Source organism: Elephas maximus, chromosome 14 (genome assembly GCF_024166365.1).
Source record: "Elephas maximus indicus isolate mEleMax1 chromosome 14, mEleMax1 primary haplotype, whole genome shotgun sequence".
NCBI lineage: Eukaryota > Metazoa > Chordata > Mammalia > Proboscidea > Elephantidae > Elephas > Elephas maximus.
This window is the reverse complement of record NC_064832.1, coordinates 14,010,245-14,032,265: the sequence shown is the minus strand read 5'-3', so window position 1 is coordinate 14,032,265 and position 22,021 is coordinate 14,010,245. Positions and strand designations below refer to the sequence as shown.

General features: G+C 56.3%; 2 long non-coding RNA genes across 6 annotated transcripts in view; both read left to right on the top strand.

Annotated features, from left to right (window-relative positions):
• LOC126058214 (uncharacterized) overlaps positions 1 to 22,021 on the top strand; it is a 68,733-nt gene that overhangs the window by 18,402 nt on the left and 28,310 nt on the right. The gene's annotated exons all lie outside the window — the stretch shown is intronic.
• LOC126058215 (uncharacterized) overlaps positions 1 to 22,021 on the top strand; it is a 35,764-nt gene that overhangs the window by 7,404 nt on the left and 6,339 nt on the right. The window contains exon 2 of the long non-coding RNA XR_007513141.1: positions 20,014 to 20,132. This is a non-coding gene — a long non-coding RNA (uncharacterized LOC126058215). The remainder of the gene's footprint in view (positions 1 to 20,013; positions 20,133 to 22,021) is intronic.

The following is a 22,021-nucleotide window of genomic DNA, read 5'->3' as shown; positions in this document are numbered from 1 at the left end:
GTGATATCCTAGCGTAAGTGGAAAAGAGGTACCTGCCTGCTGTCCCAGTGTGTCGAACGTGTTCACATCAGGGGTTGCCTACTGTGAAGTTATTCCCGGGGTGCCCTCGATTTTGTGGCCAAAGACGCAAGGGGCCGTTGTCTGTCCATGGGTAAAATGGAGGGTTCTGCGGAACTGGCCGGTTAGGCTGGACCTCTCCTATTGGCTCAGTGTTTGTGACTCGTCCCCGTCAGAAGTTCCGCCCAGCCTTCCGGTGGCTGTCACCATGGTGATTGGGAAAGAAGCCTTAGGCCCCACACTCAGCCTTCACCTGGCCCACCTGGCCCCTTTCCCCTCATCTAGACCGCTGTGTGGATGAAAGAAAGGATGTCGGCCAGTGAGCACGTATCCTCATTTCCTTGGAAGGATTAGGCTCCTTGCCTGGGCAGAAGACAGCCAAGGTCAGCCTGAGCCTAGACACCTAGTGAGCTGTGACACTGCAGCCAGTGATAGATGTTGATGTCCACGCTCAGGTATCCGCAGGTGGCGGATTCAGTGTGGTGGGAAGAGAAGTGGAAGTAGAGATGACACACTCACGAGGGCACGGGCCAAAGGTCAGGGAAAATAGCTGAGGTCGTGGAGCTCTAGCGGAGCCAGTCTAGGGCCCAGGCCTCCCTGCTGTACGAGGCAAAGAGGTGATCCATATGCCGCCATCCGTAGACTGTGGACGGCTGGGGCCCTGGATGCCCGGATTTCGGCCTTGTCTACCGAGAAGTGACGCACATGCAGGGTGCCACCGGAGTCTGTGGAGCAGCAGAGGGCAAAATCTTGAAAATGGGGGCTTCAGTTGACTTTGCCTGTGCTCTCCTTTGGCTGAGTGACAGCGCGTGTTTCCTAGCAGGTGAAGACATTCGTGGAGAGAGGCGGTTTCCATGCGTCCAGGCAAAGTGTGTGCTGAGCTGATGAGTTGCTGGAGACCAGGGTGGACTCTTCAGACCCAGAATAGGCCTCTGGCAGGTATGTGTCAATGTTTTCTGCCCATGGCACTCAGCCGGTTATTTGCATAGAATGTTATCAGCGGAATTAGTAGTCTCCGGAGAGGCTGCCACTTGTCAGCGAGCTTCACCTGGCCAGGTCCCACGGTGATGTCAAGCTTCACCTGGCCAGGTCCCATGGTGACGTAGCTCCCCAATCAATCACTACTCTCTAGACCTTCCAGATAGACTACCAGAACTTCTCTCCCCATGGGCAAGCAGTAGAGCCAGAGGCTTTCCCCCTTTGCTCTTTGGTCTCTAGGGCCTCTGTCAGGCACTCGAAGGTGTGAAGTGACAAGGGGGAGAAGGAAGAGATTTCAGAGAATGAACACAGCCAGAGAGAGACAGAGAGGGGCAAGAGATGCTGAGTGGGGATGCCTTGCCTACTGATATCCTCAGGAAAGTGGGAAAGAGGTACCTGGTGTGCTCTGCCAATGCCCTGAAGCAGTCCGCACCAGGGGCTCCCTTGTGCCTGCGTAGCCTTTCCCGGGGTGTGCTCAAATCCTGTGGCCACTAGGTGTCATAGGTCACAATGGAGGGCCCCGTGTCATCTGCCTGGCGGGCCGGATCTCTGCCATTGGCTCAGTCTTGTCACCAGGCCCGTCAGAAGCTCCGCCCACTTTTGCGGTGGGGGGACTGTCTCTATGGTGATGGCAAAGAAGCCTTAGCCCCGCCCACCTGGCCTTCACTTCACCTACCTGGCCCTCTGACCCTCACTCAGACCTCTGTGTTGATAAAAATCAGTGTCCGCTAGTGGCCAGGTGTCAGCATCTGGGATAAAGGATTCGGGACCTTGCCTGGGGCAGAAGGCAGCCTAGGTCAGCGGGTAGCTGGAAGTCTAGTGACTTGTGACACTGCTGCCAGTGACAAATGGTGACTCCCACACTGACATATCCCCTGGTGGCAGAATGATAGTGATGGGTGGAGAAACATCGCTCCGGAGCACACGTTTAATGGGGCACCAGCCAAAGCAAAGGCCAGGGCCAGTAGTGGACGTCGTGGAGCTGAATGGCAAGCCAGTGAAGGGCCCAAGGATCCCTCTTGTTTGTGGCGGACAGGTCATCCGTGTCCCCACGTCCATAAAGCATTGGACTGCTGGGTCCCAGGCTGCCAGGATTTTGGCCTTGCCTTCAGAGCCCGGCCCCATAGGCAGCCTTGCACCGGAGGCGGGGACATGTAGACAGCATAAATTTGGAAACTGGCAGTGTTTCCTCGATTTCCCTGGCATCGGCCTTTTTGAGCGGCTTGCTTTTTTTCCTGGTAGGATAGGGCCCTGACGGAGAAAGGCAGGATTACGTGTGCAGGAAAGGTGTGTGTTGAGAGGGTGACGACGTTGAGACCATGTTGGGATCTTTAGTCCCAGGAAAGGCCCCTGGCGGGTGTGGGTCAATGTTCTCTACCCATCGCCCTTGGCGGGGGGAGGTTTTCACCATACAAAGCAGCAGCGCAATTATTCGTGGCCGGAGAGGTTGCATCTGCCCACAAGCTCCACCTGGCCAGGGTCCGCCCCTACTGTATTGCGCATGTCAGTCAACAGAAGCTAAGACCTTCCAGAGAGACTACCTGCTATTCTCTACCCACGGGGAAGCAGTACAGCCAGAAGCCTCCCCCGTTCCATCTCTAGGCTCTCTCTCAGGCCCCTCATACTTGTGATGTGTCTCAGGGGTAGAATGAAGAGATTCCTCCGAGCGAACACATACAGAGAGACCACAGATGCTGAGGAAGGGCGCCTTGCCTAGTGATATCCTAGCGTAAGTGGAAAAGAGGTACCTGCCTGCTGTCCCAGTGTGTCGAACGTGTTCACATCAGGGGTTGCCTACTGTGAAGTTATTCCCTGGGTGCCCTCGATTTTGTGGCCAAAGACGCAAGGGGCCGTTGTCTGTCCATGGGTAAAATGGAGGGTTCTGCGGAACTGGCCGGTTAGGCTGGACCTCTCCTATTGGCTCAGTGTTTGTGACTCGTCCCCGTCAGAAGTTCCGCCCAGCCTTCCGGTGGCTGTCACCATGGTGATTGGGAAAGAAGCCTTAGGCCCCACACTCAGCCTTCACCTGGCCCACCTGGCCCCTTTCCCCTCATCTAGACCGCTGTGTGGATGAAAGAAAGGATGTCGGCCAGTGAGCACGTATCCTCATTTCCTTGGAAGGATTAGGCTCCTTGCCTGGGCAGAAGACAGCCAAGGTCAGCCTGAGCCTAGACACCTAGTGAGCTGTGACACTGCAGCCAGTGATAGATGTTGATGTCCACGCTCAGGTATCCGCAGGTGGCGGATTCAGTGTGGTGGGAAGAGAAGTGGAAGTAGAGATGACACACTCACGAGGGCACGGGCCAAAGGTCAGGGAAAATAGCTGAGGTCGTGGAGCTCTAGCGGAGCCAGTCTAGGGCCCAGGCCTCCCTGCTGTACGAGGCAAAGAGGTGATCCATATGCCGCCATCCGTAGACTGTGGACGGCTGGGGCCCTGGATGCCCGGATTTCGGCCTTGTCTACCGAGAAGTGACGCACATGCAGGGTGCCACCGGAGGCTGTGGAGCAGCAGAGGGCAAAATCTTGAAAATGGGGGCTTCAGTTGACTTTGCCTGTGCTCTCCTTTGGCTGAGTGACATCGCGTGTTTCCTAGCAGGTGAAGACATTCGTGGAGAGAGGCGGTTTCCATGCGTCCAGGCAAAGTGTGTGCTGAGCTGATGAGTTGCTGGAGACCAGGGTGGACTCTTCAGACCCAGAATAGGCCTCTGGCAGGTATGTGTCAATGTTTTCTGCCCATGGCACTCAGCCGGTTATTTGCATAGAATGTTATCAGCGGAATTAGTAGTCTCCGGAGAGGCTGCCACTTGTCAGCGAGCTTCACCTGGCCAGGTCCCACGGTGATGTCAAGCTTCACCTGGCCAGGTCCCATGGTGACGTAGCTCCCCAGTCAATCACTACTCTCTAGACCTTCCAGATAGACTACCAGAACTTCTCTCCCCATGGGCAAGCAGTAGAGCCAGAGGCCTTCCCCCTTTGCTCTTTGGTCTCTAGGCCCTCTGTCAGGCACTCGAAGGTGTGAAGTGACAAGGGGGAGAAGGAAGAGATTTCAGAGAATGAACACAGCCAGAGAGAGACAGAGAGGGGCAAGAGATGCTGAGTGGGGATGCCTTGCCTACTGATATCCTGAGGAAAGTGGGAAAGAGGTACCTGGTGTGCTCTGCCAATGCCCTGAAGCAGTCCGCACCAGGGGCTCCCTTGTGCCTGCGTAGCCTTTCCCGGGGTGTGCTCAAATCCTGTGGCCACTAGGTGTCATAGGTCACAATGGAGGGCCCCGTGTCATCTGCCTGGCGGGCCGGATCTCTGCCATTGGCTCAGTCTTGTCACCAGGCCCGTCAGAAGCTCCGCCCACTTTTGCAGTGGGGGGACTGTCTCTATGGTGATGGCAAAGAAGCCTTAGCCCCGCCCACCTGGCCTTCACTTCACCTACCTGGCCCTCTGACCCTCACTCGGACCTCTGTGTTGATAAAAATCAATGTCCGCTAGTGGCCAGGTGTCAGCATCTGGGATAAAGGATTCGGGACCTTGCCTGGGGCAGAAGGCAGCCTAGGTCAGCGGGTAGCTGGAAGTCTAGTGACTTGTGACACTGCTGCCAGTGACAAATGGTGACTCCCACACTCACATATCCCCTGGTGGCAGAATGCTAGTGATGGGTGGAGAAACATCGCTCCGGAGCACACGTTTAATGGGGCACCAGCCAAAGCAAAGGCCAGGGCCAGTAGTGGACGTCGTGGAGCTGAATGGCGAGCCAGTGAAGGGCCCAAGGATCCCTCCTGTATGTGGCGGACAGGTCATCCGTGTCCCCACGTCCATAAAGCATTGGACTGCTGGGTCCCAGGCTGCCAGGATTTCGGCCTTGCCTTCGGAGCCCGGCCACATAGGCAGCCTTGCACCAGAGGCGGGGACATGTAGACAGCATAAATTTGGAAACTGGCAGTGTTTCCTCGATTTCCCTGGCATCGGCCTTTTTGAGCGGCTTGCTTTTTTTCCTGGTAGGATAGGGCCCTGACGGAGAAAGGCAGGATTACGTGTGCAGGAAAGGTGTGTGTTGAGAGGGTGACGACGTTGAGACCATGTTGGGATCTTTAGTCCCAGGAAAGGCCCCTGGCGGGTGTGGGTCAATGTTCTCTACCCATCCCCCTTGGCGGGGGGAGGTTTTCACCATACAAAGCAGCAGCGCAATTATTCGTGGCCGGAGAGGTTGCATCTGCCCACAAGCTCCACCTGGCCAGGGTCCGCCCCTACTGTATTGCGCATGTCAGTCAACAGAAGCTAAGACCTTCCAGAGAGACTACCTGCTATTCTGTCCCCACGGGGAAGCAGTACAGCCAGAAGCCTCCCCCGTTCCATCTCTAGGCTCTCTCTCAGGCCCCTCATACTTGTGATGTGTCTCAGGGGTAGAATGAAGAGATTCCTCCGAGCGAACACATACAGAGAGGCCACAGATGCTGAGGAAGGGCGCCTTGCCTAGTGATATCCTAGCGTAAGTGGAAAAGAGGTACCTGCCTGCTGTCCCAGTGTGTCGAACGTGTTCACATCAGGGGTTGCCTACTGTGAAGTTATTCCCTGGGTGCCCTCGATTTTGTGGCCAAAGACGCAAGGGGCCGTTGTCTGTCCATGGGTAAAATGGAGGGCTCTGCGGAACTGGCCGGTTAGGCTGGACCTCTCCTATTGGCTCAGTGTTTGTGACTCGTCCCCGTCAGAAGTTCCGCCCAGCCTTCTGGTGGCTGTCACCATGGTGATTGGGAAAGAAGCCTTAGGCCCCACACTCAGCCTTCACCTGGCCCACCTGGCCCCTTGACCCTCATCTAGACCGCTGTGTGGATGAAAGAAAGGATGTCGGCCAGTGAGCAGGTGTCCTCATTTCCTTGGAAGGATTAGGCTCCTTGCCTGGGCAGAAGACAGCCAAGGTCAGCCTGAGCCTAGACACCTAGTGACCTGTGACACTGCAGCCAGTGATAGATGTTGATGTCCACGCTGAGGTATCCGCAGGTGGCGGATTCAGTGTGGTGGGAAGAGAAGTGGAAGTAGAGATGACACACTCACGAGGGCACGGGCCAAAGGTCAGGGAAAATAGCTGAGGTCGTGGAGCTCTAGCGGAGCCAGTCTAGGGCCCAGGCCTCCCTGCTGTACGAGGCAAAGAGGTGATCCATATGCCGCCATCCGTAGACTCTGGACGGCTGGGGCCCTGGATGCCCGGATTTCGGCCTTGTCTACCGAGAAGTGACGCACATGCGGGGTGCCACCGGAGGCTGTGGAGCAGCAGACGGCAAAATCTTGAAAATGGAGGCTTCAGTTGACTTTGCCTGTGCTCTCCTTTGGCTGAGTGACATCGTGTGTTTCCTAGCAGGTGAAGACATTCGTGGAGAGAGGCGGTTTCCATGCGTCCAGGCAAAGTGTGTGCTGAGCTGATGAGTTGCTGGAGACCAGGGTGGACTCTTCAGACCCAGAATAGGCCTCTGGCAGGTATGTGTCAATGTTTTCTGCCCATGGCACTCAGCCGGTTATTTGCATAGAATGTTATCAGCGGAATTAGTAGTCTGCGGAGAGGCTGCCACTTGTCAGCGAGCTTCACCTGGCCAGGTCCCACGGTGATGTCAAGCTTCACCTGGCCAGGTCCCACGGTGATGTCAAGCTTCACCTGGCCAGGTCCGATGGTGACATAGCTCCCCAGTCAATCACTACTCTCTAGACCTTCCAGATAGACTACCAGAACTTCTCTCCCCATGGGCAAGCAGTAGAGCCAGAGGCCTTCCCCCTTTGCTCTTTGGTCTCTAAGCCCTCTGTCAGGCACTCGAAGGTGTGAAGTGACAAGGGGGAGAAGGAAGAGATTTCAGAGAACGAACACAGCCAGAGAGAGACAGAGAGGGGCAAGAGATGCTGAGTGGGGATGCCAATGCCCTGAAGCAGTCCGCACCAGGGGCTCCCTTGTGCCTCCGTAGCCTTTCCCGGGGTGTGCTCAAATCCTGTGGCCACTAGGTGTCATAGATCACAATGGAGGGCCCCGTGTCATCTGCCTGGCGGGCCGGATCTCTGCCATTGGCTCAGTCTTGTCACCAGGCCCGTCAGAAGCTCCGCCCACTTTTGCAGTGGGGGGACTGTCTCTATGGTGATGGCAAAGAAGCCTTAGCCCCGCCCACCTGGCCTTCACTTCACCTACCTGGCCCTCTGACCCTCACTCGGACCTCCGTGTTGATAAAAATCAATGTCCGCTAGTGGCCAGGTGTCAGCATCTGGGATAAAGGATTCGGGACCTTGCCTGGGGCAGAAGGCAGCCTAGGTCAGCGGGTAGCTGGAAGTCTAGTGACTTGTGACACTGCTGCCAGTGACAAATGGTGACTCCCACACTCACATATCCCCTGGTGGCAGAATGATAGTGATGGGTGGAGAAACATCGCTCCGGAGCACACGTTTAATGGGGCACCAGCCAAAGCAAAGGCCAGGGCCAGTAGTGGACGTCGTGGAGCTGAATGGCGAGCCAGTGAAGGGCCCAAGGATCCCTCCTGTATGTGGCGGACAGGTCATCCGTGTCCCCACGTCCATAAAGCATTGGACTGCTGGGTCCCAGGCTGCCAGGATTTCGGCCTTGCCTTCGGAGCCCGGCCACATAGGCAGCCTTGCACCAGAGGCGGGGACATGTAGACAGCATAAATTTGGAAACTGGCAGTGTTTCCTCGATTTCCCTGGCATCGGCCTTTTTGAGCGGCTTGCTTTTTTTCCTGGTAGGATAGGGCCCTGACGGAGAAAGGCAGGATTACGTGTGCAGGAAAGGTGTGTGTTGAGAGGGTGACGACGTTGAGACCATGTTGGGATCTTTAGTCCCAGGAAAGGCCCCTGGCGGGTGTGGGTCAATGTTCTCTACCCATCCCCCTTGGCGGGGGGAGGTTTTCACCATACAAAGCAGCAGCGCAATTATTCGTGGCCGGAGAGGTTGCATCTGCCCACAAGCTCCACCTGGCCAGGGTCCGCCCCTACTGTATTGCGCATGTCAGTCAACAGAAGCTAAGACCTTCCAGAGAGACTACCTGCTATTCTGTCCCCACGGGGAAGCAGTACAGCCAGAAGCCTCCCCCGTTCCATCTCTAGGCTCTCTCTCAGGCCCCTCATACTTGTGATGTGTCTCAGGGGTAGAATGAAGAGATTCCTCCGAGCGAACACATACAGAGAGGCCACAGATGCTGAGGAAGGGCGCCTTGCCTAGTGATATCCTAGCGTAAGTGGAAAAGAGGTACCTGCCTGCTGTCCCAGTGTGTCGAACGTGTTCACATCAGGGGTTGCCTACTGTGAAGTTATTCCCGGTGTGCCCTCGATTTTGTGGCCAAAGACGCAAGGGGCCGTTGTCTGTCCATGGGTAAAATGGAGGGTTCTTCGGAACTGGCCGGTTAGGCTGGACCTCTCCTATTGGCTCAGTGTTTGTGACTCGTCCCCGTCAGAAGTTCCGCCCAGCCTTCCGGTGGCTGTCACCATGGTGATTGGGAAAGAAGCCTTAGGCCCCACACTCAGCCTTCACCTGGCCCACCTGGCCGCTTTCCCCTCATCTAGACCGCTGTGTGGATGAAAGAAAGGATGTCGGCCAGTGAGCACGTATCCTCATTTCCTTGGAAGGATTAGGCTCCTTGCCTGGGCAGAAGACAGCCAAGGTCAGCCTGAGCCTAGACACCTAGTGAGCTGTGACACTGCAGCCAGTGATAGATGTTGATGTCCACGCTGAGGTATCCGCAGGTGGCGGATTCAGTGTGGTGGGAAGAGAAGTGGAAGTAGAGATGACACACTCACGAGGGCACGGGCCAAAGGTCAGGGAAAATAGCTGAGGTCGTGGAGCTCTAGCGGAGCCAGTCTAGGGCCCAGGCCTCCCTGCTGTACGAGGCAAAGAGGTGATCCATATGCCGCCATCCGTAGACTCTGGACGGCTGGGGCCCTGGATGCCCGGATTTCGGCCTTGTCTACCGAGAAGTGACGCACATGCGGGGTGCCACCGGAGGCTGTGGAGCAGCAGACGGCAAAATCTTGAAAATGGAGGCTTCAGTTGACTTTGCCTGTGCTCTCCTTTGGCTGAGTGACATCGTGTGTTTCCTAGCAGGTGAAGACATTCGTGGAGAGAGGCGGTTTCCATGCGTCCAGGCAAAGTGTGTGCTGAGCTGATGAGTTGCTGGAGACCAGGGTGGACTCTTCAGACCCAGAATAGGCCTCTGGCAGGTATGTGTCAATGTTTTCTGCCCATGGCACTCAGCCGGTTATTTGCATAGAATGTTATCAGCGGAATTAGTAGTCTGCGGAGAGGCTGCCACTTGTCAGCGAGCTTCACCTGGCCAGGTCCCACGGTGATGTCAAGCTTCACCTGGCCAGGTCCCACGGTGATGTCAAGCTTCACCTGGCCAGGTCCGATGGTGACATAGCTCCCCAGTCAATCACTACTCTCTAGACCTTCCAGATAGACTACCAGAACTTCTCTCCCCATGGGCAAGCAGTAGAGCCAGAGGCCTTCCCCCTTTGCTCTTTGGTCTCTAAGCCCTCTGTCAGGCACTCGAAGGTGTGAAGTGACAAGGGGGAGAAGGAAGAGATTTCAGAGAACGAACACAGCCAGAGAGAGACAGAGAGGGGCAAGAGATGCTGAGTGGGGATGCCAATGCCCTGAAGCAGTCCGCACCAGGGGCTCCCTTGTGCCTCCGTAGCCTTTCCCGGCGTGTGCTCAAATCCTGTGGCCACTAGGTGTCATAGATCACAATGGAGGGCCCCGTGTCATCTGCCTGGCGGGCCGGATCTCTGCCATTGGCTCAGTCTTGTCACCAGGCCCGTCAGAAGCTCCGCCCACTTTTGCAGTGGGGGGACTGTCTCTATGGTGATGGCAAAGAAGCCTTAGCCCCGCCCACCTGGCCTTCACTTCACCTACCTGGCCCTCTGACCCTCACTCGGACCTCCGTGTTGATAAAAATCAATGTCCGCTAGTGGCCAGATGTCAGCATCTGGGATAAAGGATTCGGGACCTTGCCTGGGGCAGAAGGCAGCCTAGGTCAGCGGGTAGCTGGAAGTCTAGTGACTTGTGACACTGCTGCCAGTGACAAATGGTGACTCCCACACTCACATATCCCCTGGTGGCAGAATGATAGTGATGGGTGGAGAAACATCGCTCCGGAGCACACGTTTAATGGGGCACCAGCCAAAGCAAAGGCCAGGGCCAGTAGTGGACGTCGTGGAGCTGAATGGCGAGCCAGTGAAGGGCCCAAGGATCCCTCCTGTATGTGGCGGACAGGTCATCCGTGTCCCCACGTCCATAAAGCATTGGACTGCTGGGTCCCAGGCTGCCAGGATTTCGGCCTTGCCTTCGGAGCCCGGCCACATAGGCAGCCTTGCACCAGAGGCGGGGACATGTAGACAGCATAAATTTGGAAACTGGCAGTGTTTCCTCGATTTCCCTGGCATCGGCCTTTTTGAGCGGCTTGCTTTTTTTCCTGGTAGGATAGGGCCCTGACGGAGAAAGGCAGGATTACGTGTGCAGGAAAGGTGTGTGTTGAGAGGGTGACGACGTTGAGACCATGTTGGGATCTTTAGTCCCAGGAAAGGCCCCTGGCGGGTGTGGGTCAATGTTCTCTACCCATCCCCCTTGGCGGGGGGAGGTTTTCACCATACAAAGCAGCAGCGCAATTATTCGTGGCCGGAGAGGTTGCATCTGCCCACAAGCTCCACCTGGCCAGGGTCCGCCCCTACTGTATTGCGCATGTCAGTCAACAGAAGCTAAGACCTTCCAGAGAGACTACCTGCTATTCTGTCCCCACGGGGAAGCAGTACAGCCAGAAGCCTCCCCCGTTCCATCTCTAGGCTCTCTCTCAGGCCCCTCATACTTGTGATGTGTCTCAGGGGTAGAATGAAGAGATTCCTCCGAGCGAACACATACAGAGAGGCCACAGATGCTGAGGAAGGGCGCCTTGCCTAGTGATATCCTAGGGTAAGTGGAAAAGAGGTACCTGCCTGCTGTCCCAGTGTGTCGAACGTGTTCACATCAGGGGTTGCCTACTGTGAAGTTATTCCCGGGGTGCCCTCGATTTTGTGGCCAAAGACGCAAGGGGCCGTTGTCTGTCCATGGGTAAAATGGAGGGTTCTTCGGAACTGGCCGGTTAGGCTGGACCTCTCCTATTGGCTCAGTGTTTGTGACTCGTCCCCGTCAGAAGTTCCGCCCAGCCTTCCGGTGGCTGTCACCATGGTGATTGGGAAAGAAGCCTTAGGCCCCACACTCAGCCTTCACCTGGCCCACCTGGCCGCTTTCCCCTCATCTAGACCGCTGTGTGGATGAAAGAAAGGATGTCGGCCAGTGAGCACGTATCCTCATTTCCTTGGAAGGATTAGGCTCCTTGCCTGGGCAGAAGACAGCCAAGGTCAGCCTGAGCCTAGACACCTAGTGAGCTGTGACACTGCAGCCAGTGATAGATGTTGATGTCCACGCTGAGGTATCCGCAGGTGGCGGATTCAGTGTGGTGGGAAGAGAAGTGGAAGTAGAGATGACACACTCACGAGGGCACGGGCCAAAGGTCAGGGAAAATAGCTGAGGTCGTGGAGCTCTAGCGGAGCCAGTCTAGGGCCCAGGCCTCCCTGCTGTAGGAGGCAAAGAGGTGATCCATATGCCGCCATCCGTAGACTGTGGACGGCTGGGGCCCTGGATGCCCGGATTTCGGCCTTGTCTACCGAGAAGTGACGCACATGCAGGGTGCCACCGGAGGCTGTGGAGCAGCAGAGGGCAAAATCTTGAAAATGGAGGCTTCAGTTGACTTTGCCTTTGCTCTCCTTTGGCTGAGTGACAGCGCGTGTTTCCTAGCAGGTGAAGACATTCGTGGAGAGAGGCGGTTTCCATGCGTCCAGGCAAAGTGTGTGCTGAGCTGATGAGTTGCTGGAGACCAGGGTGGACTCTTCAGACCCAGAATAGGCCTCTGGCAGGTATGTGTCAATGTTTTCTGCCCATGGCACTCAGCCGGTTATTTGCATAGAATGTTATCAGCGGAATTAGTAGTCTCCGGAGAGGCTGCCACTTGTCAGCGAGCTTCACCTGGCCAGGTCCCACGGTGATGTCAAGCTTCACCTGGCCAGGTCCCATGGTGACGTAGCTCCCCAATCAATCACTACTCTCTAGACCTTCCAGATAGACTACCAGAACTTCTCTCCCCATGGGCAAGCAGTAGAGCCAGAGGCTTTCCCCCTTTGCTCTTTGGTCTCTAGGGCCTCTGTCAGGCACTCGAAGGTGTGAAGTGACAAGGGGGAGAAGGAAGAGATTTCAGAGAATGAACACAGCCAGAGAGAGACAGAGAGGGGCAAGAGATGCTGAGTGGGGATGCCTTGCCTACTGATATCCTCAGGAAAGTGGGAAAGAGGTACCTGGTGTGCTCTGCCAATGCCCTGAAGCAGTCCGCACCAGGGGCTCCCTTGTGCGTGCGTAGCCTTTCCCGGGGTGTGCTCAAATCCTGTGGCCACTAGGTGTCATAGGTCACAATGGAGGGCCCCGTGTCATCTGCCTGGCGGGCCGGATCTCTGCCATTGGCTCAGTCTTGTCACCAGGCCCGTCAGAAGCTCCGCCCACTTTTGCGGTGGGGGGACTGTCTCTATGGTGATGGCAAAGAAGCCTTAGCCCCGCCCACCTGGCCTTCACTTCACCTACCTGGCCCTCTGACCCTCACTCAGACCTCTGTGTTGATAAAAATCAGTGTCCGCTAGTGGCCAGGTGTCAGCATCTGGGATAAAGGATTCGGGACCTTGCCTGGGGCAGAAGGCAGCCTAGGTCAGCGGGTAGCTGGAAGTCTAGTGACTTGTGACACTGCTGCCAGTGACAAATGGTGACTCCCACACTGACATATCCCCTAGTGGCAGAATGCTAGTGATGGGTGGAGAAACATCGCTCCGGAGCACACGTTTAATGGGGCACCAGCCAAAGCAAAGGCCAGGGCCAGTAGTGGACGTCGTGGAGCTGAATGGCGAGCCAGTGAAGGGCCCAAGGATCCCTCTTGTATGTGGCGGACAGGTCATCCGTGTCCCCACGTCCATAAAGCATTGGACTGCTGGGTCCCAGGCTGCCAGGATTTCGGCCTTGCCTTCGGAGCCCGGCCCCATAGGCAGCCTTGCACCGGAGGCGGGGACATGTAGACAGCATAAATTTGGAAACTGGCAGTGTTTCCTCGATTTCCCTGGCATCGGCCTTTTTGAGCGGCTTGCTTTTTTTCCTGGTAGGATAGGGCCCTGACGGAGAAAGGCAGGATTACGTGTGCAGGAAAGGTGTGTGTTGAGAGGGTGACGACGTTGAGACCACGTTGGGATCTTTAGTCCCAGGAAAGGCCCCTGGCGGGTGTGGGTCAATGTTCTCTACCCATCCCCCTTGGCGGGGGGAGGTTTGCACCATACAAAGCAGCAGCGCAATTATTCGTGGCCGGAGAGGTTGCATCTGCCCACAAGCTCCACCTGGCCAGGGTCCGCCCCTACTGTATTGCGCATGTCAGTCAACAGAAGCTAAGACCTTCCAGAGAGACTACCTGCTATTCTCTACCCACGGGGAAGCAGTACAGCCAGAAGCCTCCCCCGTTCCATCTCTAGGCTCTCTCTCAGGCCCCTCATACTTGTGATGTGTCTCAGGGGTAGAATGAAGAGATTCCTCCGAGCGAACACATACAGAGAGGCCACAGATGCTGAGGAAGGGCGCCTTGCCTAGTGATATCCTAGCGTAAGTGGAAAAGAGGTACCTGCCTGCTGTCCCAGTGTGTCGAACGTGTTCACATCAGGGGTTGCCTACTGTGAAGTTATTCCCTGGGTGCCCTCGATTTTGTGGCCAAAGACGCAAGGGGCCGTTGTCTGTCCATGGGTAAAATGGAGGGCTCTGCGGAACTGGCCGGTTAGGCTGGACCTCTCCTATTGGCTCAGTGTTTGTGACTCGTCCCCGTCAGAAGTTCCGCCCAGCCTTCTGGTGGCTGTCACCATGGTGATTGGGAAAGAAGCCTTAGGCCCCACACTCAGCCTTCACCTGGCCCACCTGGCCCCTTGACCCTCATCTAGACCGCTGTGTGGATGAAAGAAAGGATGTCGGCCAGTGAGCAGGTGTCCTCATTTCCTTGGAAGGATTAGGCTCCTTGCCTGGGCAGAAGACAGCCAAGGTCAGCCTGAGCCTAGACACCTAGTGAGCTGTGACACTGCAGCCAGTGATAGATGTTGATGTCCACGCTGAGGTATCCGCAGGTGGCGGATTCAGTGTGGTGGGAAGAGAAGTGGAAGTAGAGATGACACACTCACGAGGGCACGGGCCAAAGGTCAGGGAAAATAGCTGAGGTCGTGGAGCTCTAGCGGAGCCAGTCTAGGGCCCAGGCCTCCCTGCTGTACGAGGCAAAGAGGTGATCCATATGCCGCCATCCGTAGACTCTGGACGGCTGGGGCCCTGGATGCCCGGATTTCGGCCTTGTCTACCGAGAAGTGACGCACATGCGGGGTGCCACCGGAGGCTGTGGAGCAGCAGAGGGCAAAATCTTGAAAATGGGGGCTTCAGTTGACTTTGCCTGTGCTCTCCTTTGGCTGAGTGACATCGTGTGTTTCCTAGCAGGTGAAGACATTCGTGGAGAGAGGCGGTTTCCATGCGTCCAGGCAAAGTGTGTGCTGAGCTGATGAGTTGCTGGAGACCAGGGTGGACTCTTCAGACCCAGAATAGGCCTCTGGCAGGTATGTGTCAATGTTTTCTGCCCATGGCACTCAGCCGGTTATTTGCATAGAATGTTATCAGCGGAATTAGTAGTCTGGGGAGAGGCTGCCACTTCTCAGCGAGCTTCTCCTGGCCAGGTCCCACGGTGATGTCAAGCTTCACCTGACCAGGTCCGATGGTGACATAGCTCCCCAGTCAATCACTACTCTCTAGACCTTCCAGATAGACTACCAGAACTTCTCTCCCCATGGGCAAGCAGTAGAGCCAGAGGCCTTCCCCCTTTGCTCTTTGGTCTCTAAGCCCTCTGTCAGGCACTCGAAGGTGTGAAGTGACAAGGGGGAGAAGGAAGAGATTTCAGAGAACGAACACAGCCAGAGAGAGACAGAGAGGGGCAAGAGATGCTGAGTGGGGATGCCAATGCCCTGAAGCAGTCCGCACCAGGGGCTCCCTTGTGCCTGCGTAGCCTTTCCCGGGGTGTGCTCAAATCCTGTGGCCACTAGGTGTCATAGGTCACAATGGAGGGCCCCGTGTCATCTGCCTGGCGGGCCGGATCTCTGCCATTGGCTCAGTCTTGTCACCAGGCCCATCACAAGCTCCGCCCACTCTTGCGGTCGGGGGACTGTCTCTGGTGATGGCAAAGAAGCCTTAGCCCCGCCCACCTGGCCTTCACTTCACCTACCTGGCCCTCTGACCCTCACTCAGACCTCTGTGTTGATAAAAATCAATGTCCGCTAGTGGCCAGGTGTCAGCATCTGGGATAAAGGATTCGGGACCTTGCCTGGGGCAGAAGGCAGCCTAGGTCAGCGGGTAGCTGGAAGTCTAGTGACTTGTGACACTGCTGCCAGTGACAAATGGTGACTCCCACACTCACATATCCCCTGGTGGCAGAATGATAGTGATGGGTGGAGAAACATCGCTCCGGAGCACACGTTTAATGGGGCACCAGCCAAAGCAAAGGCCAGGGCCAGTAGTGGACGTCGTGGAGCTGAATGGCGAGCCAGTGAAGGGCCCAAGGATCCCTCCTGTATGTGGCGAACAGGTCATCCGTGTCCCCACGTCCATAAAGCATTGGACTGCTGGGTCCCAGGCTGCCAGGATTTCGGTCTTGCCTTCAGAGCCCGGCCACATAGGCAGCCTTGCACCGGAGGCGGGGACATGTAGACAGCATAAATTTGGAAACTGGCAGTGTTTCCTCGATTTCCCTGGCATCGGCCTTTTTGAGCGGCTTGCTTTTTTTCCTGGTAGGATAGGGCCCTGAGGGAGAAAGGCAGGATTACATGTGCAGGAAAGGTGTGTGTTGAGACGGTGACGACGTTGAGACAATGTTGGGATCTTTAGTCCCAGGAAAGGCCCCTGGTGGGTGTGGGTCAATGTTCTCTACCCATCCCCCTTGGCGGGGGGAGGTTTTCACCATACAAAGCAGCAGCGCAATTATTCGTGGCCGGAGAGGTTGCATCTGCCCACAAGCTCCACCTGGCCAGGGTTCGCCCCTACTGTATTGCGCATGTCAGTCAACGGAAGCTAAGAACTTCCAGAGAGACTACCTGCTATTCTCTACCCATGGGGAAGCAGTACAGCCAGAAGCCTCCCCCGTTCCATCTCTAGGCTCTCTCTCAGGCCCCTCATACTTGTGATGTGTCTCAGGGGTAGAATGAAGAGATTCCTCCGAGCGAACACATACAGAGAGGCCACAGATGCTGAGGAAGGGCGCCTTGCCTAGTGATATCCTAGCGTAAGTGGAAAAGAGGTACCTGCCTGCTGTCCCAGTGTGTCGAACGTGTTCACATCAGGGGTTGCCTACTGTGAAGTTATTCCCTGGGTGCCCTCGATTTTGTGGCCAAAGACGCAAGGGGCCGTTGTCTGTCCATGGGTAAAATGGAGGGCTCTGCGGAACTGGCCGGTTAGGCTGGACCTCTCCTATTGGCTGAGTGTTTGTGACTCGTCCCCGTCAGAAGTTCCGCCCAGCCTTCTGGTGGCTGTCACCATGGTGATTGGGAAAGAAGCCTTAGGCCCCACACTCAGCCTTCACCTGGCCCACCTGGCCCCTTGACCCTCATCTAGACCGCTGTGTGGATGAAAGAAAGGATGTCGGCCAGTGAGCAGGTGTCCTCATTTCCTTGGAAGGATTAGGCTCCTTGCCTGGGCAGAAGACAGCCAAGGTCAGCCTGAGCCTAGACACCTAGTGAGCTGTGACACTGCAGCCAGTGATAGATGTTGATGTCCACGCTCAGGTATCCGCAGGTGGCGGATTCAGTGTGGTGGGAAGAGAAGTGGAAGTAGAGATGACACACTCACGAGGGCACGGGCCAAAGGTCAGGGAAAATAGCTGAGGTCGTGGAGCTCTAGCGGAGCCAGTCTAGGGCCCAGGCCTCCCTGCTGTACGAGGCAAAGAGGTGATCCATATGCCGCCATCCGTAGACTCTGGACGGCTGGGGCCCTGGATGCCCGGATTTCGGCCTTGTCTACCGAGAAGTGACGCACATGCGGGGTGCCACCGGAGGCTGTGGAGCAGCAGACGGCAAAATCTTGAAAATGGAGGCTTCAGTTGACTTTGCCTGTGCTCTCCTTTGGCTGAGTGACATCGTGTGTTTCCTAGCAGGTGAAGACATTCGTGGAGAGAGGCGGTTTCCATGCGTCCAGGCAAAGTGTGTGCTGAGCTGATGAGTTGCTGGAGACCAGGGTGGACTCTTCAGACCCAGAATAGGCCTCTGGCAGGTATGTGTCAATGTTTTCTGCCCATGGCACTCAGCCGGTTATTTGCATAGAATGTTATCAGCGGAATTAGTAGTCTGCGGAGAGGCTGCCACTTGTCAGCGAGCTTCACCTGGCCAGGTCCCACGGTGATGTCAAGCTTCACCTGGCCAGGTCCCACGGTGATGTCAAGCTTCACCTGGCCAGGTCCGATGGTGACATAGCTCCCCAGTCAATCACTACTCTCTAGACCTTCCAGATAGACTACCAGAACTTCTCTCCCCATGGGCAAGCAGTAGAGCCAGAGGCCTTCCCCCTTTGCTCTTTGGTCTCTAAGCCCTCTGTCAGGCACTCGAAGGTGTGAAGTGACAAGGGGGAGAAGGAAGAGATTTCAGAGAACGAACACAGCCAGAGAGAGACAGAGAGGGGCAAGAGATGCTGAGTGGGGATGCCAATGCCCTGAAGCAGTCCGCACCAGGGGCTCCCTTGTGCCTGCGTAGCCTTTCCCGGGGTGTGCTCAAATCCTGTGGCCACTAGGTGTCATAGGTCACAATGGAGGGCCCCGTGTCATCTGCCTGGCGGGCCGGATCTCTTCCATTGGCTCAGTCTTGTCACCAGGCCCATCACAAGCTCCGCCCACTCTTGCGGTGGGGGGACTGTCTCTGGTGATGCCAAAGAAGCCTTAGCCCCGCCCACCTGGCCTTCACTTCACCTACCTGGCCCTCTGACCCTCACTCAGACCTCTGTGTTGATAAAAATCAATGTCTGCTAGTGGCCAGGTGTCAGCATCTGGGATAAAGGATTCGGGACCTTGCCTGGGGCAGAAGGCAGCCTAGGTCAGCGGGTAGCTGGAAGTCTAGTGACTTGTGACACTGCTGCCAGTGAGAAATGGTGACTCCCACACTGACATATCCCCTGGTGGCAGAATGCTAGTGATGGGTGGAGAAACATCGCTCCGGAGCACACGTTTAATGGGGCACCAGCCAAAGCAAAGGCCAGGGCCAGTAGTGGACGTCGTGGAGCTGAATGGCGAGCCAGTGAAGGGCCCAAGGATCCCTCTTGTATGTGGCGGACAGGTCATCCGTGTCCCCACGTCCATAAAGCATTGGACTGCTGGGTCTCAGGCTGCCAGGATTTCGGCCTTGCCTTCGGAGCCCGGCCCCATAGGCAGCCTTGCACCGGAGGCGGGGACATGTAGACAGCATAAATTTGGAAACTGGCAGTGTTTCCTCGATTTCCCTGGCATCGGCCTTTTTGAGCGGCTTGCTTTTTTTCCTGGTAGGATAGGGCCCTGACGGAGAAAGGCAGGATTACGTGTGCAGGAAAGGTGTGTGTTGAGACGGTGACGACGTTGAGACAATGTAGGGATCTTTAGTCCCAGGAAAGGCCCCTGGCGGGTGTGGGTCAATGTTCTCTACCCATCCCCCTTGGCGGGGGGAGGTTTTCACCATACAAAGCAGCAGCGCAATTATTCGTGGCCGGAGAGGTTGCATCTGCCCACAAGCTCCACCTGGCCAGGGTCCGCCCCTACTGTATTGCGCATGTCAGTCAACGGAAGCTAAGAACTTCCAGAGAGACTACCTGCTATTCTCTACCCACGGGGAAGCAGTACAGCCAGAAGCCTCCCCCGTTCCATCTCTAGGCTCTCTCTCAGGCCCCTCATACTTGTGATGTGTCTCAGGGGTAGAATGAAGAGATTCCTCCGAGCGAACACATACAGAGAGGCCACAGATGCTGAGGAAGGGCGCCTTGCCTAGTGATATCCTAGCGTAAGTGGAAAAGAGGTACCTGCCTGCTGTCCCAGTGTGTCGAACGTGTTCACATCAGGGGTTGTCTACTGTGAAGTTATTCCCTGGGTGCCCTCGATTTTGTGGCCAAAGACGCAAGGGGCCGTTGTCTGTCCATGGGTAAAATGGAGGGCTGTGCGGAACTGGCCGGTTAGGCTGGACCTCTCCTATTGGCTCAGTGTTTGTGACTCGTCCCCGTCAGAAGTTCCGCCCAGCCTTCCGGTGGCTGTCACCATGGTGATTGGGAAAGAAGCCTTAGGCCCCACACTCAGCCTTCACCTGGCCCACCTGGCCCCTTGACCCTCATCTAGACCGCTGTGTGGATGAAAGAAAGGATGTCGGCCAGTGAGCAGGTGTCCTCATTTCCTTGGAAGGATTAGGCTCCTTGCCTGGGCAGAAGACAGCCAAGGTCAGCCTGAGGCTAGACACCTAGTGACCTGTGACACTGCAGCCAGTGATAGATGTTGATGTCCACGCTCAGGTATCCGCAGGTGGCGGATTCAGTGTGGTGGGAAGAGAAGTGGAAGTAGAGATGACACACTCACGAGGGCACGGGCCAAAGGTCAGGGAAAATAGCTGAGGTCGTGGAGCTCTAGCGGAGCCAGTCTAGGGCCCAGGCCTCCCTGCTGTACGAGGCAAAGAGGTGATCCATATACCGCCATCCGTAGACTCTGGACGGCTGGGGCCCTGGATGCCCGGATTTGGGCCTTGTCTACCGAGAAGTGACGCACATGCAGGGTGCCACCGGAGGCTGTGGAGCAGCAGAGGGCAAAATCTTGAAAATGGGGCCTTCAGTTGACTTTGCCTGTGCTCTCCTTTGGCTGAGTGACAGCGCGTGTTTCCTAGCAGGTGAAGACATTCGTGGAGAGAGGCGGTTTCCATGCGTCCAGGCAAAGTGTGTGCTGAGCTGATGAGTTGCTGGAGAGCAGGGTGGACTCTTCAGACCCAGAATAGGCCTCTGGCAGGTATGTGTCAATGTTTTCTGCCCATGGCACTCAGCCGGTTATTTGCATAGAATGTTATCAGCGGAATTAGTAGTCTCCGGAGAGGCTGCCACTTGTCAGCGAGCTTCACCTGGCCAGGTCCCACGGTGATGTCAAGCTTCACCTGGCCAGGTCCCATGGTGACGTAGCTCCCCAATCAATCACTACTCTCTAGACCTTCCAGATAGACTACCAGAACTTCTCTCCCCATGGGCAAGCAGTAGAGCCAGAGGCCTTGCCCCTTTGCTCTTTGGTCTCTAGGCCCTCTGTCAGGCACTCGAAGGTGTGAAGTGACAAGGGGGAGAAGGAAGAGATTTCAGAGAACGAACACAGCCAGAGAGAGACAGAGAGGGGCAAGAGATGCTGAGTGGGGATGCCTTGCCTACTGATATCCTCAGGAAAGTGGGAAAGAGGTACCTGGTGTGCTCTGCCAATGCCCTGAAGCAGTCCGCACCAGGGGCTCCCTTGTGCCTGCGTAGCCTTTCCCGGGGTGTGCTCAAATCCTGTGGCCACTAGGTGTCATAGGTCACAACGGAGGGCCCCGTGTCATCTGCCTGGCGGGCCGGATCTCTGCCATTGGCTCAGTCTTGTCACCAGGCCCGTCACAAGCTCCGCCCACTCTTGCGGTCGGGGGACTGTCTCTGGTGATGGCAAAGAAGCCTTAGCCCCGCCCACCTGGCCTTCACTTCACCTACCTGGCCCTCTGACCCTCACTCGGACCTCTGTGTTGATAAAAATCAATGTCCGCTAGTGGCCAGGTGTCAGCATCTGGGATAAAGGATTCGGGACCTTGCCTGGGGCAGAAGGCAGCCTAGGTCAGCGGGTAGCTGGAAGTCTAGTGACTTGTGACACTGCTGCCAGTGACAAATGGTGACTCCCACACTCACATATCCCCTGGTGGCAGAATGATAGTGATGGGTGGAGAAACATCGCTCCGGAGCACACGTTTAATGGGGCACCAGCCAAAGCAAAGGCCAGGGCCAGTAGTGGACGTCGTGGAGCTGAATGGCGAGCCAGTGAAGGGCCCAAGGATCCCTCTTGTATGTGGCGGACAGGTCATCCGTGTCCCCACGTCCATAAAGCATTGGACTGCTGGGTCCCAGGCTGCCAGGATTTCGGCCTTGCCTTCGGAGCCCGGCCCCATAGGCAGCCTTGCACCGGAGGCGGGGACATGTAGACAGCATAAATTTGGAAACTGGCAGTGTTTCCTCGATTTCCCTGGCATCGGCCTTTTTGAGCGGCTTGCTTTTTTTCCTGGTAGGATAGGGCCCTGACGGAGAAAGGCAGGATTACGTGTGCAGGAAAGGTGTGTGTTGAGAGGGTGACGACGTTGAGACCACGTTGGGATCTTTAGTCCCAGGAAAGGCCCCTGGCGGGTGTGGGTCAATGTTCTCTACCCATCCCCCTTGGCGGGGGGAGGTTTTCACCATACAAAGCAGCAGCGCAATTATTCGTGGCCGGAGAGGTTGCATCTGCCCACAAGCTCCACCTGGCCAGGGTCCGCCCCTACTGTATTGCGCGTGTCAGTCAACAGAAGCTAAGACCTTCCAGAGAGACTACCTGCTATTCTCTACCCACGGGGAAGCAGTACAGCCAGAAGCCTCCCCCGTTCCATCTCTAGGCTCTCTCTCAGGCCCCTCATACTTGTGATGTGTCTCAGGGGTAGAATGAAGAGATTCCTCCGAGCGAACACATACAGAGAGGCCACAGATGCTGAGGAAGGGCGCCTTGCCTAGTGATATCCTAGCGTAAGTGGAAAAGAGGTACCTGCCTGCTGTCCCAGTGTGTCGAACGTGTTCACATCAGGGGTTGCCTACTGTGAAGTTATTCCCTGGGTGCCCTCGATTTTGTGGCCAAAGACGCAAGGGGCC